The sequence below is a fragment of the Harmonia axyridis genome, chromosome 2 (genome assembly GCF_914767665.1).
Source record: "Harmonia axyridis chromosome 2, icHarAxyr1.1, whole genome shotgun sequence".
In the NCBI taxonomy this organism is placed as follows: Eukaryota; Metazoa; Arthropoda; class Insecta; order Coleoptera; family Coccinellidae; genus Harmonia; species Harmonia axyridis.
This window is the reverse complement of record NC_059502.1, coordinates 10,938,885-10,958,151: the sequence shown is the minus strand read 5'-3', so window position 1 is coordinate 10,958,151 and position 19,267 is coordinate 10,938,885. Positions and strand designations below refer to the sequence as shown.

General features: G+C 34.4%; 1 protein-coding gene across 4 annotated transcripts in view; it reads left to right on the top strand.

Moving 5' to 3' along the window:
* Positions 1–6,409: 6,409 nt before the first annotated feature.
* The window catches only part of LOC123674163 (zinc finger homeobox protein 4), a 151,410-nt gene continuing 138,552 nt past the window's right edge, over positions 6,410–19,267 (top strand). For all 4 annotated transcript variants that reach the window (XM_045609077.1, XM_045609076.1, XM_045609078.1 and 1 more), the window contains exon 1: positions 6,410–6,669. The gene's annotated coding sequence lies outside the window, so the exon portion shown is untranslated. The remainder of the gene's footprint in view (positions 6,670–19,267) is intronic.

Sequence of the window (19,267 nt, the reverse complement as noted above, 5' to 3'; positions counted from 1 at the left end):
GACATATGCTCCCTTTATCTATGTTTATTACTCGGAGGGTACTCCCAAGTTTTTAGGTTATAATAAAAAGTTAAATATTGTTTTTGTTTCACAGCGATATCATAAGAAATGTAGAAGTAATGATGGTGTGATCAAAATGGAAAATTCTAATTTTCATTCTTATTTCGAATATAAAAAAAAAATATGAATATGAGCTTTTCAGTTTCTTTCAATTTTTGAGTAAAGAGCTAAAAAATCCATCCATTTTTTTGTTAATGATGCTGTAGTTCTGGAATTCCAATCATTACAATATCAGAAGGCTTTTTGATGAATTTAATTTTAATCCAGAGTACAACCGCTCATAAGTGTCATTGGCGTAACGAAGGCACGAGTTTTCGAAAGCATTAGAGTTGGAATTGCCTTCTGCAACGAGTATTAGACGATATTTTCTCTATTTCAGTCAAGTTTTGTGAAATATTGTCGAATTTCAATTGAAAATTTAGATTAGACATCAGGTGACTTTTGTATTGTATCTTGGCAGTTGGTGTGATTGTTACGAGAATTGACAGATCACGAACTTTGAATTTTAGGTTTCGAATTTTTTAATAATTTATAATTACGCATTAATTTCATAAATTATGTCCGACGAAATCGATTCAACACCACTAGAATTAAGAGAAATTGGTAATAATGTTGAAAATCATTCCATTATATCCAAATTATATTATATTGAAATTGTCGTGTGTTGAAATTTGATAGGATCGGAAGTCAGTGTAGACAACCACAAAGCGAAAAATATAACTGAAAACAATGCTGTAATTAGTTCATTACAGCACTGTTTTTAGTAGTGTAATGAAATCATAACGATACTGAGATAGAGAAAATATACTCTTTTTTTATTATTAAAATTTTACATCTTTTTGGAAACGGATTGAAAAGAAATATCGACATGCAGTTTTCAGTTACTTCCATTTCCGGAAAATTCGAAATCTTTTTTTTTGTAACTGCTGCAGTTCCGGAGATCCCATCAAAAGACATTGCGGATTTGAACCACCCTGTACACGCAAAGAGCGAGAAGGTGCACCTAGCGTATTGATAATTCCCCCATTTAACTTTTTATTATTTATTTAGCTGTCCGCGGGCCCAAGGGAGATAAAGTTCAATGGAAACTGAGATAAGCAAGCGTTTATGAAGTGATTGATTCAAGGAGTCATTTCCTCTGTGGAGATATTTGCGGTGCAAATTGAAAGATGAGATGCGAAATATTGTCGATAAACAAGTTTTTTGAATGCGGATCGCTTTTATGCTTTCTGGATTCCTCGCGTTCTGCCTTCGATCGTGAATTGCATCGGTTATGATATGACGTATTTTCTGAGATAGAGAGAGAAAGAGGATTAATACTAGGATTTACGAGAATGATGGTGGACATGTCCTGGGATAGGCAAATTATGCGTTTGGTTGGAGCAGGAGCGTCCAATCCGAGAATCCTGATCCTGCAAGTTTGTTTATTTTATTTATTGAAAATAGGAATGCAAACTGGTGCTCAGAACCATAAGCTTTATTCGCATATTATAAGCTAAATAATCATACAGCTGAAATATAAATTCGAATTGCAATTATTTCAAATGAACCATAATGCATAATCGAAAATTCTTATTATAAAGAGTTTTCTCTATTTCTGTATCGTAATGAGTTCATTACAGTTCTAAAAAACAGTGCTGTAATGAACTCATTACAGCATCGTTTTCAGATATATTTTTCGTTTTGTGGTTGTCTATGCTGACTTCCAATCCTATCAAATTTCAACAAACGTCAATAATTGTCAATATAATATAATATAATTTGGGGATATAGAGAAATGATTTGCTACATATTCGCAAATTCTCATAATTCAGGTATTTCAATCGATTTCGTCAGACATAATTCACGAATTTAATGTATAATTGTAAATTATGTCTAAATTCGAAACATACGATTCATATTCAAATTCCGTAATCTGTCAATTTTCGTAACAGTCACACCAACTGCCAAGATACAATACAAAAGTCACTAGGATATATAATCTGAATTTTTCATTGAATTTCGACAATATTTCGCAAAACTTGACTGAAATAGAGAAAATATCGTCTAATACTCGTTGCAGAAGGCAATTCCAACACTCATGCGTTCCAAAACTCGCTCCTTCGTCGCTCGTTTTCGAATTTCGCATTCGTGATGGAATAGGAGCCCATTCTGCAACTTGTTTTAGAATATACTATTCTCTATTTCAGTATCGTAATGAGTTCATTACAGTTCTAAAAACAGTGCTGTAGTGAACTCATTACAGCATCGTTTTCATATATTTTTCGGTTTGTGGTTGTCTATACTGACTTCCAATCCTATCAAAATTCACACGTCAAATTGTCAATATAATATAATTTGGATTTAGTGAAATGATTTGCGACATTATATTCGCAGTTTCTCTTAATTATGTTGGTGTTAACTCGAATTCGTCAGACATAATTGATGAGTTTAATGCTTAATTATAAATAATATGAAAATTCCAAACGTACGATTCAAAATGAAATTCCATAATCTGTCAATTTTCGTAACAGTCACACCAACTGCCAAGATACAATACAAATGTCACTAGGATGTATTATCTCAATTTTTCATTGAATTTCGACAATATTTCACAAAACTTGACTGAATAAGAGAAAATATCGTCTAATAGTCGTTGCAGAAGGCAATTCCAACACTCATGCGTTCCAAAACTCGCTCCTTCGTCGCTCGTTTTCGAATTTTGCATTCGTGTTGGAATTGAAGGCCATTCTGTAACTTGTTTTAGAATATACTATTTCAATAAGATGTTTCATTTTAAATAGCTCCTTTTCTGGACAGCTGTCACTTTTGAAGCTTTCATCTTTTGACATTTAATAAGTAAAAAATAAACCTTCATGTTTATAATGAAATAAACATCCATTCATTCCTCTTGAATCATACTCGTTTTTTTTTAATATCAAAATGAAACATCTCGTTGACGAACCCTAAATAATGAAAAACTCTCATAAAACAATATTTAGTGACAGTAACACTGAACTCTGTCAACATTTTTCACGGTCCCAGTCTGAACTAATGATGATTTCCCTATAGGAAATCATCCAGGGGGTTTAAGTCCGGGAATCGAGGCGGTCATACATAAGGTCCACCTCGACCAATCCAGCGATCTTCGTATTTTGCTATACGAATATGTAAGCATAAATCACATTGCCTGTCTTGTAGACAATGTTACATCCTCCAGAAACTGAGGAAGCGTTTTTTCCCACAAGTTACGGTATAATCATTATAATAATTAGAGAACAGCAAAGGATTTGTTGAAAATGTTTATCGACCTATTTTCGCAACAAAATGATTCTTCAGAAATCATCAAAGGATAAAATATCCTTAAAATAGTCCAAGGAATAACCTCATCCTTAAAATAGTCCAAGGAATAACCTCTTGAATTTTTTCCTCATGTTTACCTGACAGCCTTTATAAATACCTAAATTTAGTTAGACTTCACAAGGAAAGTTCATTTAGTCGAATAACGATATTACTATTTAAAATAAATAATATCTAAAAAAGAGATACACGATGAAAAGTCTATTATGAAACTGCAATCATTGATTTCGATGGTCCCAATTTTGTAATTCGAACTCCATCATGTTTACGTTTCACACATGTACTACTTGAAATTTGAAAAATATTCACATCGTGGCACACAAAAAAATTTTCATGGCGTTGAGAATTTGCCATCTCTTGATCCTCGTAAGTAACGATGAATTTATATTTAGAATAATCGATTTTTTACGATCGGGTTCAATATTCTGTGAACCAACAACTCCCACAGATAATCCAGGAAAGACATATTTCTTACAAGATATCCCAGAAATTTTACCGTTTCTTAACCTATAACACCCGAGTTTGTTGATGACAAGCAGCCGATAAAATTCTTTTGATTCGTTCACCACCTGGCCCAAAACACCCTGTGTCTACCGTGTCATCGTCAGGATTGACAAATTGGGGTGACCGTCTGACACTCACAACGCTGTTATTTTGGACGTATTCGGAGAATAAATGTGTCTGTCCAGTATAACGACATTAGAAAATGACACTAAAGGTCATTCATATTCAAGAAAATAAAACTGAAGCAAACGAAGGTTTCAGCATATATGATGCCTATATACATAAAGATACCATCCTACTTACATAAAAGTTGAATTTCAAGGATGCAAAGAATCAACACAATGAAAGCTTTTAATAATTTTTTTGTCTAATGCGCATAATAAAAGATGTTACAGTCAAAATAATGATCAAATTCATTCTACGTGTATGCAATTCGTAGGCCTACTATGCCCAATACACTACGATGTCATTGCCGTATTATTTGTATGAAGAAAGGTATTGAAATTGGTGTTTCTGATTTTAATACCACATATTTTAGAGCTTACTATTGAAGATTTCGCAAAGAACTTTGAAAGGTTGATATTAGATGAAATGGTTTTTATGAAGAATTCTGCTTATACATATTCCATGAAAATACAATTCAAGCATACGATTCCAAACATTTGCTGATCAAAAATTCGAAGCCAAAATCTATTCTGTCTAGAAATTTTCAAGAAACGTTCAGAGTGTGAACTTTTCCGTTAACCATAGTTAATGTGTTAAAATCCGTTTTATGTTTTCGAAGTTAAACCCATTGTTTCCTCAATAACTGGAAAAATAGACATTTGATAAAACTGAAAGGAAGAAATCAATCAATTTCGTGAAATTCGTATAAACACAAGGTATAAAAATTTCGATAACACAGAATCTATATTCTTCGATACTGACATTTTTTCAACTACATATTATTTGATCAACTCGGTCTTTACTTTATTGACATTCATTTGAATCGAAATTGAATGACAGATATCCTATTTCTACATTTTAATCCTATAAATAACAATTGTTTCGCTAGACACTATCTTCTTCATATTGAATTTTGTATTTACCAATAGCAAGTGTTTTTTTTAGTTGAAACATTCAAGAATCTCGAAAAGAAAACAACATCCGGATAATATTTCGAATAAAAGGTTTATGTAAAGGTTTTGAGGGGGAAGTCCTTTTTATCCAGAACGTATTGTACAGCAAAAAATACAAAAGTTTTAAATTTGTTCTGTTCCAAAGATGTGCCAAATATATTGTTTTCGAATATCACGTTAGTACATGGTTTCATAGGTAATCACAGACTAAAAATATTTCCGTGAATTGAGCGTATAGAAACAAAAATCTACGTGCGAAATTTGTGAAAAAATAATTGGAAAAGCGCACAAATACCTCTTATTTCAAACCAGTTCTCGTTTTACCTATGAAAGTGTAAGTACGTTTAAAAAGTTTATAGCATCTAATCCAAGTTATTCTTTGCATCTATATATCAATACACAAGAATAACTTGTACCCATATCTGTTTTCAAATTAAAAAGTAAGGCCAATACGACGGAGACAACTTTGTCTTTTTGGTATAATAGGCCTAATTGGCAAATTAGGTCTTCATAAATGATTGTTTCTTTGAAGAGGCTTCTGAACTGATCTGCTCACTATTTTATATGATAAAAGTTCGAAATTCACAATCATAAATTGTGTTTTATCAATTTATATTGAAAATTCAGGAACCTACTGTTTTCAAACCCGCGAAAATGAATTAAAAATATTTCAAAGGTCCCTACGACGGTAAAATCACCTACAAATACCTTGTAGTATTAGTCGACGTAATAATTAATAAATGAAATTGCATAATGACAATAATGCAAAAACTAGTATATTTCACACCTCATTATCGCTGGAAAGAATTGCTATTGATTTAAAATCGATTTTCAACTAGCATTATTCCAAAAACCTAATCCAATAATAATACAATACTTCCATGATTTCTTGCGTAGGCTATAAAAACATTCAAATATCATATATTTCCACTTCAGACCGTAATTCATAACTAATTATGAAACACTTTATTCTCTGGACGACATTTCCAATATCCTACAAGATCACAAGAACTAAAAACTGATTGGAACAGAACATCACGCTACGTACGAAATTCCTGGCCCTTCGAGTCGGATAACCGAATAGACCAATCCACGCCTCCACCCATACTCGTTACTTCTGCATTATTCACAATGCGCGGCTAATTGAAACTAGCCGAATTATTAATGATTTTTCTTAATGAAATATCCCCATTCGCCTCGAGAGCAACCCAATCAAGAGACGAAGAAAAATGAAATTGTTGCCAACTTAACTCTAAACTTATTTCGAGAGCATTCAACCGGGCTCCGTTGCTCCCCACCATTCTCCCCTCTTCTTCAGGTGTGTCAGAGTGGGGGTGTTATCCCCCCTTAGTCCCGCCCCTCATTGGCTGTCAACATTATGCAGAAACAGTTGAAGCTCAAACACGAAGCGGTCATGTTGTCCGCGCCACACAGTCACATGTTTTAATTATTATTTATGGACACCTGTATAGTTTTATGCCCGCCGTTTAGTGTACGCTCATTCCATACGGTCATTGTGTTGTGTTTCGACAGTTTTATGTTGAGTGTTATTTGAATTTGTGCATCCCTAGTGCTTTCTTATTAGTTGTTGTTACTTTTGTGACTCAGGTGTTTGAGGATATTAAACCGTTGAAGGACATGATAACAGGTACGTTATGCAAATCTGCGATAGGTATAGACACCCTGTTTGACGAAGTCGGGGGTTGTTTGGGCCACGTGATCTTCCAGGTCGTTTTGCATAAGTACCTGCTGTTTTGCATACCTGGCCGATTTCCTTATTCGCGTGCTCTGTCGTGTGCAGTCTAACAATAGCACGTGCTGTTTCGATAGATCTTGTGTTTATTATGCAAAGTAAAATATGTTAATCTGTCTTGAGAGGTTCACCTTCTCTCAGATTTATTCAAATTATCTTTGGGAGGTTCCTACCTGATTTGGTACAACCTGTGTTCTGAGGACGGATCAGCATCTTCTCTGTACCGGAAAACCCTTTCTCTAAGTGGTACAGCTCAATTTGCCTTCAAAAAGGTTGACTTCTATGTAGATGTCTTTTTGTGTCCTCCTGGCGCTTCTCAAATTCTTTTGGTTCCTAGGTTGTTAGTCTTTCTTGCATCATATTCAGTTTTCAATGCAATTGAAGAATTTTCTTCTTCTGATAGCTTTCCGATCATTGAACTCCTTCCTATCACTTACTTGTCATATAAAGTTGTGATACCTAAGTGTTTCTACATGATTTCAATGATATTCGCTCCAATAGAAAAATTGCAATGAGAAAAGCTATTTGGTTCCTCTTTAGTTTCTTATTACTGAAAGACCAAAAGTATCTTCTTTTGAAATTTAGTATTTCCTTAAATATCTCCCGGTAAAGTTGATTCTTTTATCTGCATCTTCCATTCAGTCCTCAATGTAGATTGCAAGAAATCCTTGTTGGTGTGTACCGTCATCCAAATGAGTATCTTGCAATTTTCTGAAACCTTACTTATATCTGCCATGATTCTGAAAATCATTCCATTAATCTCTCATATGATTTTCTTCCTACAAGTTCTTTAATTATCTACGTTGAATCTTGTTTCGACCACCAAGTTTTGGTGTCTTCTTCAATTTTTCCTTTTGGTTGGAAATTCATAACCATCCATTGACAAAAGTAGGATACCTATTATGATGAAATCTTTTAACACCTTTAAATAGCGATTCTCAGTTCCTATTCTATACTTATATGTATACTCGTATGTATATTTGTTCATTATGCCCTGAAAAAAAAATATAACTCCACTGAAATTCTGAAAAATTTTTAAGTTTGGAATATGTGATATGACTTTCTCGGCTAAAATATTCCACATCAATGAATCTCTCACTCTTGATAATTTAGAGTTTTCAATATTTGATTTCCATGATTGCGATCTTTGAGAAAAGAAAACCTGGACAGATGATTTCACATTTCACTCTATTTCAATCTGAGAATTCCTTGTACCAAACACAAAGTTTATTATTTCTATTGAAATCATTATTATTTTATCCATGATTTTATGTTTCTTTTACTAATTATTCTCATGGCTTTAAATTTTTCAAGTTCTTTTTTCAAATGAGTTCTAACTACCGTTTCGAATAATCTTCTTCACGAATAAAAAGTGCATTTATTGCTCAATTCAACTATCACATTATAATCTATCCATCAAGTTCAAATCCTCCAGATTGTGCATCCGATAACAATCTCCCTCTATTTTTGAAGTGGCCAGTATTCATCAATGAAACAGTCCAGCTGTTATCTCTCGTTTCATCGTATTCATGAGAAAATTTGATGTATGAGTCGTATATCTCCGCTAAAGAGGAATTTCGCCACCCTTTGAGTGAAATAAATGTTCCCCAAATCCCGGGCATATGAAAGACAAGACAGGCTCTCTCTTGATGAACGGAATTGTAACCCTAACATTGCGCACATTGTTTCATAAGCCTCAATTATGAGGGTAAAAACTGAGGGGTGATATGTTCTTATATATTATGTATGGAACGCGTATGTGTGTATATGATTCATGAAATTCTAGACATCTTGTATTGTCGGGGTGTCGTAAACATGTGCATTAGTTTCATTGGGGGTGTCCTTTTTGGGTAATTATTAATATGGCGGCAATCCGGTTTTTTTATGCTTATATGAATATATGTACAATTTTGATGTAAAAGTTATTCAATTTTCGTAATATCGAATATTGTCTTGGTTAATTATTTATGATGAAATTGTTGCAAAACATAAATATTCATTTAAAAAAAAACAATAATAAATGTATAAATAATAAACAAAAGAGTGGGAATTTTTCTTGAAAACTAAGACAGGTACTTAATTGCTTGAATTTTCTACAAAAATTGTTTGAATTCACAACATTTATCCTCCTTTGTCAGAATTGTCAGTTTGTTTCGAATGCTGATGCTCAAAATATTATTCAAAGCCCAAGGAATAACAAGAAATATATCTTTATACTTCTTATAAGATAAAAAATTACTATATAAATTGGATTTTCTCAATTTCAATAGTTCTGATGTAGTTATGAACTGGGCAGCTATAAACCTCCAAGTGGTGTTCTTTGCTTCTTTATAATTTTTACGATAAGTTAGCCTAAAAAATGATTTTCGTTGTATTTCTTCTTCCAAAACAAAGCTTTTTCCTTGTTTCTGTTACATTTTGTTCAAATAGGCGAAAGTATGTATTGTACCCTCGATTGTACCCAATATTCGATACTTCTTTCCCCATAAAATATAAAAGATCACAAGAGTCAAACATAAAAATGATCTATCTCAATTTTTTAAAGGGAAAATATCAAATTTTAAAAATTTTATTATAATTGTCTATGAATTTCATGACATCAATTTCAAGTTTTATAAAATTAATGGCCAGTTGCACCATTTGCCTAAACATTGATTAAAATTTAAACATCGATTAATTTCTGATTTCTCTTGAGAAATCAGAGAGTAATCAATGTTTAGGCAAATTGTGCAACTGACCCTAAGATTTTTTTTCAAAATATGAATGAAATATTTATTCTCCATGGCAATATCGTCTCTAGGATAGACGCAATCTAGGATATAAGATGACACTTAGATAGACACTTAGGTTAATTCTTTCTTATCAAAATTATACTAAAAATTTTTTTATAGTTAAATAGGTTTTGAAATAAGTTATAGTTCATATAGAACTACTTCCCACACTTATTTGAAATTCTTTTCTCAATTGAGGATTCTAAATTTCACATGATATGTTGAATTTGTTCAAAATTCGTATTTTTAGCTGTATTTGAACATTATTGTTGTTTAAATAAGTTTATTCGAACTATTGGAAGATCGATTGACATCAATGATTATATTTTTTGGATCAATATCATGATCAATGAAATTAAGAATATCATACCCTCTTACAAATAGGACAAAGTAAATTAGAACAAGAACTTTGTTCTCTGCATAACCTGAATGATTTTCACATTAATTAAAATCAATTGGTGTTTTACTTCACGAATAGCTCGAGTTGTTTCTAATCGGCAAATGCAAATCACACTGAGTCCAAGTGATTCCGGTGAAGTTCTCGGTGTGAAAACAATAATTACACAGTCGTAATTAACTTGTACGAGAAACTGTTTAATAACTTTTTAATGGTAGTTTTTTCGTAATTCTGATGACTTTTTATATAATTCCCTTTTGCATAATTGTTTTATTTCTTGTTCGGCAACGTGACGTTTCACACTCAGGATTGTTTCTAACAACAATTAGATATACCGCGATCATTATTATAGTCACGCAATTAGCAGTTGATCGGTATAGGTAATTATCGTTGAAAACTTTCTCTGATCCGACCTTCCATTTCAAAGGCGAAAATTGATTGTATGGTCGTGCATAGAATGGAATATCGTCCCAGGAAATTATCGAAAATGACAGAAATTCAATATTTCAGAGAACACATAAATATGTGGGAATCGCGTTGATGACACTTATGACAGAGTTTGCTCCTCTAAGTTACACTCTCAAAGTAATACATTTAGATAGAGATATGTCATTTTCAGTAAGCAAATTTTGTCCCCAACATGAACTATCAAATTTGACATGAAGCAAGCGGAAATGAAAATATATCAGTGATACGATATTTAATTCAATTCGTGAGTTTTTCCACAAAGAACGCACTTTTTATGTCCCATGGTGAATCAACGTTTCATATCAACTCAAAATATATTTAAATAAATACCTAAATATATGAGAAATTCAGAAAACAAACTTCGAGCGCGCCAAACGATGTGAAATAACCGATGAGAGGAGAGCAAAAGTTGCCAAACCTTGGATTTCAGCAGGTAGCTACAGAAAATATAAATATTCTGCTTATTATAAATTCGACAATTAGGATTCCAAATATTCAAAGTTGCATATTCAATCGGGAATCAGTCAAATAAAGATATTTCATTCAATATAATATACATTCATAACGATATAGTAAAATTGTAGATTTGAAAATATATCGCATTCCGACAACGTAATCTAACCATGTTGGGGACATGTAAAAATTGCGTATACTCCTCTATCTATGTTTATTACTCTGAACTTAAGTTCTGAATCAACGTCAGTTGAACTTGAGTTCCATTTCAAGTAGGTATTATTATCGGTGAACATATAAATTTTGTATATATCTATCTATCTGTTTTCCTCTCAGATCCAATGGTTGGAGGAGGTTCTGGTAAAGAATTCTTGATCCAAAAAGACATTTTACGCTTCTTGTTCTATCGCTATCAAAGTGTTGAAACTTGCAATATTTCCAAGATGAAATTCCGTGAGCTCTGGATAAGTTCGGCCAAACTTTGTTACTTGGTTTTATATGTGATTTTTATATGAGGTTCTTGAGTTTGAGTGCTGCTTGTATCAATGAGTGTTCGTTCTAATGTTTTTATTTTCATGTTGAGGAATTTCACAGATTTTTGCTCTATTTCTACACAGATTCAATGAAAATTGTGAATCCTTTAAACGAAGTGATTTCGAATTCTATGCGAAACCTAAATTCTTTCAATTTGATCTCTTATACCTAAAATCAATTATGTATCAATATGTAAATTGACTACTTGGGAACGTCCAAAATTTATCTTGAACCTTTATGAGGTTTGAAATGAATAGTGAGTAACGAATCATAGAAACATATCTCGATTTCAGTTTATTATTAGTAAATTTTATATCTTTAAGATGTCGTAAATCATTTGATGTTATATTTTATGCTTGAATAATTTCCAGTCCAAAAAAAGATTACTCTAACCAAAATCACTTGACCAACGTATAAAAACGTTAAAACATCTGTTCCTTTAATGTTTAGCCGCACGTGTCGTAAAATACCGAGGAGAATTGAAAATGGTTGAAACCAGGTAAACAAACGCAATCGCCTCAAGAATTATTTAAAACTTAGACAAACTTTGCGGAAATATCTGATATATTTTCGTGCTGATCAAGTTAGTCACTTTGAAAAACTACAACTACCCAATTGTTTCCTGATCTCTTGCTCCTATATGACATCTGTCAAATCAGTCTCCGAACATAGAAAAATAAATCCCATCGCCGAACCACAGAAAACAAAATTTCTCATCTCATATCTCCGTACGTCGAAAAAACATGAACGTTTGATTTATTTCGTCGTAAAAACACACGAAATCGACGTGGACGCCTCGAAGTGACATGTTAGCGGTTGACATGCGTAAATAAAGAAATATTTTTAACCAACTTTTGTAGTAAACATATCGACCGGCGTTGTCCTCTTTTGCTCGGCCTTTCGCAGTAAAAACTTCCCTTTTAACAGCGTTCCAGACGTAAACTTCAAGGGTGTCATAAAAAACGCTGTATACGATTTGGGGGTTTAAAGTGAGTACTTTCTGGTTTGCTGCTCGAGCCGATTCTTCGGCCCCCCCTGTAAGTGTTGCGCACCTGACCTCCTGGCGTTTGTGAATTATTCATGTTTCGAACCTTTGATTTGACAAATTTTGGGAGATGAAAGGGAAGGAGATGTTAAGCTGGCGATTTTCTATGGTTCTCTGTGGTTTCAGTGTTGCCAATCTACCTTTGAAAACATTAAATACTTGCTGAAGTGTAGACTTTGGGAATGATAAGTTGTGTTAAATTTGAAATATCTTTCTAGCTGTGAAATATCCAATTTAGAAACTTGGGAAGATGAAATTCTTGAAATACAAATGAAATCCAAGTGCAGATGGCGTTGATATTCCTTCACGAGTTTTTGAATGGAGGTGTTTTATATTGAACTTTTTGTATGAGTATTATAGATTATTTTCTCTAATTCATCAAATTTTTATTGAAATTGATCAAATATTTGCCTAAATATTCATTAATTTCCTTTAATATCGTTGTTTTCTGTACCACAAATTTGACAGATAGGTAATAGATAAATTTATGTCAGAAGAGTTCCGAGTACCATATAATAATGAAATACAACCATGAAATCTTTGTGAATCTGAGATATTCTCGCACGATTTTGTTCTTCATGGTATGGAAAGACTTGTCTGTAGCTTTTAAGGTGAAAAAAGTTAAAGAGTATAATTTTCAGATTCATTAAAAGCCTAATACCGAGCCTAACACTAAGTCTTCGCGTTCTTGGTGCACAAACATTGCTGTGTTACTAGCTTATTTTTTTGAAGTGGCGAACAAATGAGTAATGAAAAGTTCAACAAAGTGCAGGTTTCAATATTTCATAATGAAATAATTACAGAATATCAATTAGATATTGGCAAAAATAAGAAGCTACTATTTTATATGAAGAAGAACGTTGAACCCAAAAAAATCGAATGCTTTCACAACGAAATAAACTACAAAAAAATTTAATGTCAAATACTCCGTTTCTATCGATGTTGATGTACCTAATAGAACAAAAAAGTCGGAAGATAAGGAAAATTTTTAAGGCAAATTATTTCAACTCTTCTCTTTTCTTGTTCACCTACAGCCAGATGAAAAAGTGACTTATGTAGAGTCGTTATTTTTTGGAGTTCAGACGAATCTTTTTTTGAGAAATGTCCTAACCTCAGCCATAACGATGGGAAATTTGAGATGTCATCTTCATCCACCTTAACAACGAACCCAAAACAGGGAAATTTTTAAAGTTTTTGTTGTCAACCCTTTGCTTATTGCCTATGTACTTATTCTGGATGTGCTTATCCATAACATTCGTGATAAGAATTGGTTTTGGTTGTTTTCGATTTAATTTTCATCTATTTCACTCGATGATATCAGCATTTTTATTAAATATCGATTTCATGAGAATTTGAATGAAATCATCCAGTCTACAATGAAGCCTCGAATCAAGCATTCGGAATAGAATCTCCAAATTTGTTTTGTAAGAAGTGAAAGGATTGTTTTGACAGTCTGGCAACGGCATGTTTCTTCGATCACAGACTTCTTGACATTGACAAAAGAAATGAACTACAAATTGTCAATTCTACGTAGAGTCATAGAAAATAATCTTCATAGAAAAAAAACGGTGACATTTCTGACAGATGAGGCAGCATATGGCAATGTCCGAAACCACCTCCGGTTATATATCTCGCCTCTTTCAACCGTCCCAAGCTGCACTAAAGATTCCAAATGACTAATACTCGAATACGCTTATTTTCTAATCGCACCAGCCAGCCTCTCATACAGAGATATTAAAACGGCAATGCCGATAGACCTGGTCAAGACAACACCGGACGTGATGAATCGGCACAGAATACGCCGATGAAAACGTACGTGTAGTAAATTGACATTGGGAGGGGCCTGAAAATCCAACATAAACACTGCCACTAACACATTATTCCTGCTCACTTTGGGGCAGCGCCCGTGTGTTGTGTATATCTAACCGTTAATCGTCAACCACTCGATATTTTACAACAAATCAAACAAACCTCGAGTGTAACATACTCGAAATAGCCGATTCGTATGATATACGACCCATCGGACGTATATACCTACATGGAATTCCTGTGGACTGGATGGCTGAGCCAGGTGATGAAGGTATTGGCGTGATTCTCGGTACGTACGATGTGCGGAAAGATCTGAGACTTCTGCGGCTCTTGGATCTTCACCAGTGGCGCGAAGTATACTTCTGGCTGATTGTTAATCGCGTTTTCAACGATATGTTCAGTTACCTGGAGTTGGTAACGTTCATAGAGTATATGCAATTTTTACATGTCCCCACCATGGTTAGATTACGTTGTCGGATTGTGATATATTTTCAAATCCACAATTTTACTATATCGTTATGAATGTATATTATATTGAATGAAATATATTTATATGAGTGATTCCCGATTAAATATGCAAATTTGAATCCTTGGAATCCGATATTTTTCCTAATTGTCGAATTTATAATGAGCAGAATATTCCTCATTTTCTGTATCTACCTGCTGAAATCCGAGGTTTGGCAACTTTTGCTCTCCTAGTGTCATCGGTTGCTTCACGTCGTTTGGCGCGCTTGAAGTTTGTTTTCTGAATTTCTGATATATTTAGGTATTCATCTCAATATATTTTCATTTGATATGAAACGTTGGTTCACTATGAGGAATAAGAAGTGCGTTCTTTGTAGAGAAATTCACGAATTGAGTGAAAGATCGTATCACTGATATATTTTCATTTCCGCGCGCTTCTTGTCAAATTTGATAGTTCATGTTGGGGACAAAAGTTGCTTACTGAAAATGACATATGCTTCCTCTATCTATGTTTATTACTCTGAGATCGTCGAAATCATTTCTGTTATCAAGTCGTGCAGTCAGGACTTTCAAGGCACTCGTGCATTCTTGCTGCGCCATTTTCGCCGTTGAGGCCCACATATAGCTATAGGTACTTAGACCAACCGATATTAACCTAATTTCATACAAATACTTCGCGAAAATAACGCAGACGACGGATGCAAAAATGTTTTATCTAACATTCGGTTTCTACACATTCCAAAACGTGAACTATGAAAGTTTGTCGTCTTAATCTCGTTCACCCTTGGAAAACACCGCCATCCGCCACTGGCGCCGGTCTCCAGCCGTCTCTTTACCGACCGTAGCCTCACTGGCGGTAACCAGTTCGTCTAGATTCCACCAGGATAATTATTGAATTTGGAACCGCTGTTTTTGAGGATGCAACGCTAAAATTTATCTCTGGAACACGTGTACGGCGTGAATTTGATTTTATCCGATATCTCCGATCGTTTGTTTGTGCTTCAAAACGTCATACGTCATACATGCCTGGCTCTTCAACAGGCCAATTGAAAAGTTACCGGTTTACCATAGTAAAACAAATTTTTTTGGCAAAATTCGATTTTATTATTCAACATAGTTGCCTCCGAGGCTTTTTGATAAAATTTTTGTAGTACGATTTGTCTTCAAAATAGGCCTCGGTTTCGGCGATTACTTCTTCATTGGCGCTAAATTTCTTTCCAGCGAGCATTCTTTTGAGGTCTGAGAACAGGAAAAGTCTCTAGGAGCCAGATCTGGCGAATACGGCGGATGCAGAAGCAATTCGAAGCTCAATTTTGCCATTGTCTTCATTGATTTTTGACACGGCGCATTGTCTTGATGAAACAGCACCTTTTTTTCTTCAAATGGGACTTTTTTAACGATTTCATCCTTTAAACGATCCAATAACGCTTTATAATAATCGCTGTTGATGGTCTGGCCCTTTTGGAGGTAATCAATGAATATTATACCTTGCGCATCCCAGAATACTGATTCCATAACTTTACCAGTTGACTGTTGTGTTTTTCCTCGCTTTGGATTCGGTTCATCGTGTGTAGTCCACTCAGCTGACTGTCGATTGGACTCCGCAGTGAAATGATGGAGTCATGTTTCATCCATTGTCACATATCAGTTTTGGAATTAACAAGAGAACGAAATTTTTAACGACAATATTAACAAACTTTACTGGAGTTTTCTACCTTGAAAATTTCAAGTTTATTTAACTTTTTCCGTTTTAGAGTTATCATGTTTACGGTCTGGGGAAAAGCATCAGATTTGAGAACGGATTTGTCATCAGTGCGTTGAACCTTATCTTTCAAGATAATTCCCGGCTCAAAATAAAAAAAAGGCAATGTGACACAATGATAGAGCGATCTATACGGTGAAAGAGCTCTCAAGAATGGTGAACTATCATCGAAAAAAAAATTGCATTGTTTCATAATATTTAGAATCTTGAACTATTTCCGATGGAACTGTTGATAATATTCAATAGAATAATTCCCACAGTTGGGAATCTTCTCCCTCTTGTAGTTGCTGAAATATATGAAAGATTCCTTTTCCTCATACCCTTCACTTTCTTTTAACATATCAAGGTACTTCCTAAGACGAAAGCGACCCTTTCGAGACAAAAAAAGCTTCAACTCCCACTGTTTAAAATCATGAAACCCTCAAACCCATATCGTAAAATCCAAGTCCTCGCAACAACTCAAGGATCACCCGCATCGAGCTCGACGAAGAGTGTTAAAGCCAAGTCGACAACACCTCATCATCGCAAGTATCGAAAATAACGACAATCAACGTCTTGCTTACCGGAACAGCCTAAGAAAATTACAGATCTTTTGTTGAACATTCCCAGTCCTGGGCTCGAGCTCTAAATTAAGCGGTTATTAAAGAATTATTAGGCGTCATACACTGCGCGCCGTATAAGCTTAACGATCATATTTCATCATATTGGCACCTTGAGAAAGGAGTGCCTGCGTTCAACTCACTCGTATTCAGAGTTTAGAGAGACGTCGAATGCCCTCCTACATCTACTACCGTTGGATGATGGGACATGCAAGAAGAGAAGACCGGCTGTTTTCGTTACAAATGAATAAATGATACCTGGAGATCTATTTTGGTAGAAATAAGGCTATGGTTTAATATTTCCTGATGAAATTTTTAAAATGAAGCTATTGGAGACCACTGATTATATGACTATATATGATATGACTCCTTGACTTTAGCTTAGCAATGTAGGAGAGAAAACTGCCCTTGCACTGCCTTGGTTTTCTCACTCTTTGCTGAGTGGAACAGACAGACAGGTCTTCTTTTTGTTTGAGGACTGGATTTTATTTCCCTATGCCTCTACTGTAATTTCTCTATTGTACTGTTGTCTATTTGGGAGACTTTTCTCCCTCTGCATGTCACTTTTTTCTTCTATTAGGTTCTTTGACAGAGGTATGTCCTCTTATCTGTCTTTCTTATTAGGATTTGTATTATCTTTCTTAATTCGCTATTCTCTTGCTCTTTTAGCGCCTCTATTGTCTTTTTTATTCGTTTGTTAATTATTGCCTCAATAGTTTCAATTTTAAATTCTTCTCTGATTTGTTGGTTGCTTATATACCATTGGGAGTCAACTGCTGTACTGATTGGATTTAGTGTACTTGTAACTGATCTTTCTTATTTTCTTTTATATTAAACCAAGTTACTCCTGCATACGAAATTTATTTATTTATTTATAATGATTGGTGTTAACAGTATATTATGTTCAGCTTGTTTTCTAAGGAAAGTTTACTTTTGGGTTGAGTAGCGGGTCCCTCGTGCTTTTGCCTTACATTCTTCCTGTTTTCTTCTAGATGTTTGCTAAAATTCATTCTTTCATCCAGAGTTACTCCTTGGTATTTTCCTCCTTTTTTCCATTCTAATGTCTGATTATCTAATTTGACGTTTCCTGCTTTCTCTTTCTTTACTGTTGTTCCTCCAAAGTAGATTGCAACTGTTTCCATCGTGTTCTATGTGAATCTCCATTTTTTGAAGTATTCCATCAGTTTATCTAAGTCTATCTGTAACCGACTACTTATTGCTTACCGTGTTCTGCTGTGATAGTAAAAAGCGGTGTCATCTGCATACGTTTCTCGTCGAGATCACTTAATCATGGATGGTTATAGAAGAAAACCTTCTGTTTCTGGATAAATTGAACCTGATGTGAGCCAATAGTTCTACATTTCAATGTTTAGATGATCCTGGTTCACCTCGTTGAAATATCTTCCATGTAGGAGCTTCTCCCCAGCTTTCCTGTTTTCCTGGGATTGTCTGGTGGTTGTTTGAAACATCCTCTTGATGATATGAACATTCGAGTGATTATTTTTCATATTCTACTCGAATTTTCCATGGTTCTGATGGCGGAATAAACATGACATTTTGTATAATGCTGATCTAAAATTGATTTCCAGAATTTTTTGCAGCTATGATGCAGGCAAAATAAAAAATAGTATGTAATACACGGCTTAAGTTCTTTTGAAGAACTTGCAACGTTGAGGGCACTCTGCTTTGAAATATTCTGTGATAAACAAGGAAATAATAAACTTTGACTTGGAATACATATATTCCAAAGCCTTCATTTCATCCGAAGCCTCTAATCAATTTCAAATTCTCTTCTAACGCCCGAGTGCATATCTATTGTAAATTTCTCATCCTCAATCATCATTCGACGCTGTCTATTGTACACTACGATCTTCCTCCGTAAGAGGTCGTTCAGACCTAGTAAAAACCAACGATGCAAATTCAGAGTAGATAAATTTTCGTGCCGCAGGTTTGTCCTGAGGGCAAGGAGTTTCGGAACAGCTAGTTTCTCCGACGTCGAGCCCTGAAATTACACCGAGATGGCTTTCAACATACCTTTATGACATCATCTCTTCCTGAGCCGTGGCGAACAGCCATTTATTTAGAGCGCAGGAAACGATCTCGATCTCGACGTCATAGTGAATCAATATTTACATCTCCCAAGATCACAACACCAACATCTGCACCGCGTTATCGATGAATAAATCTAGA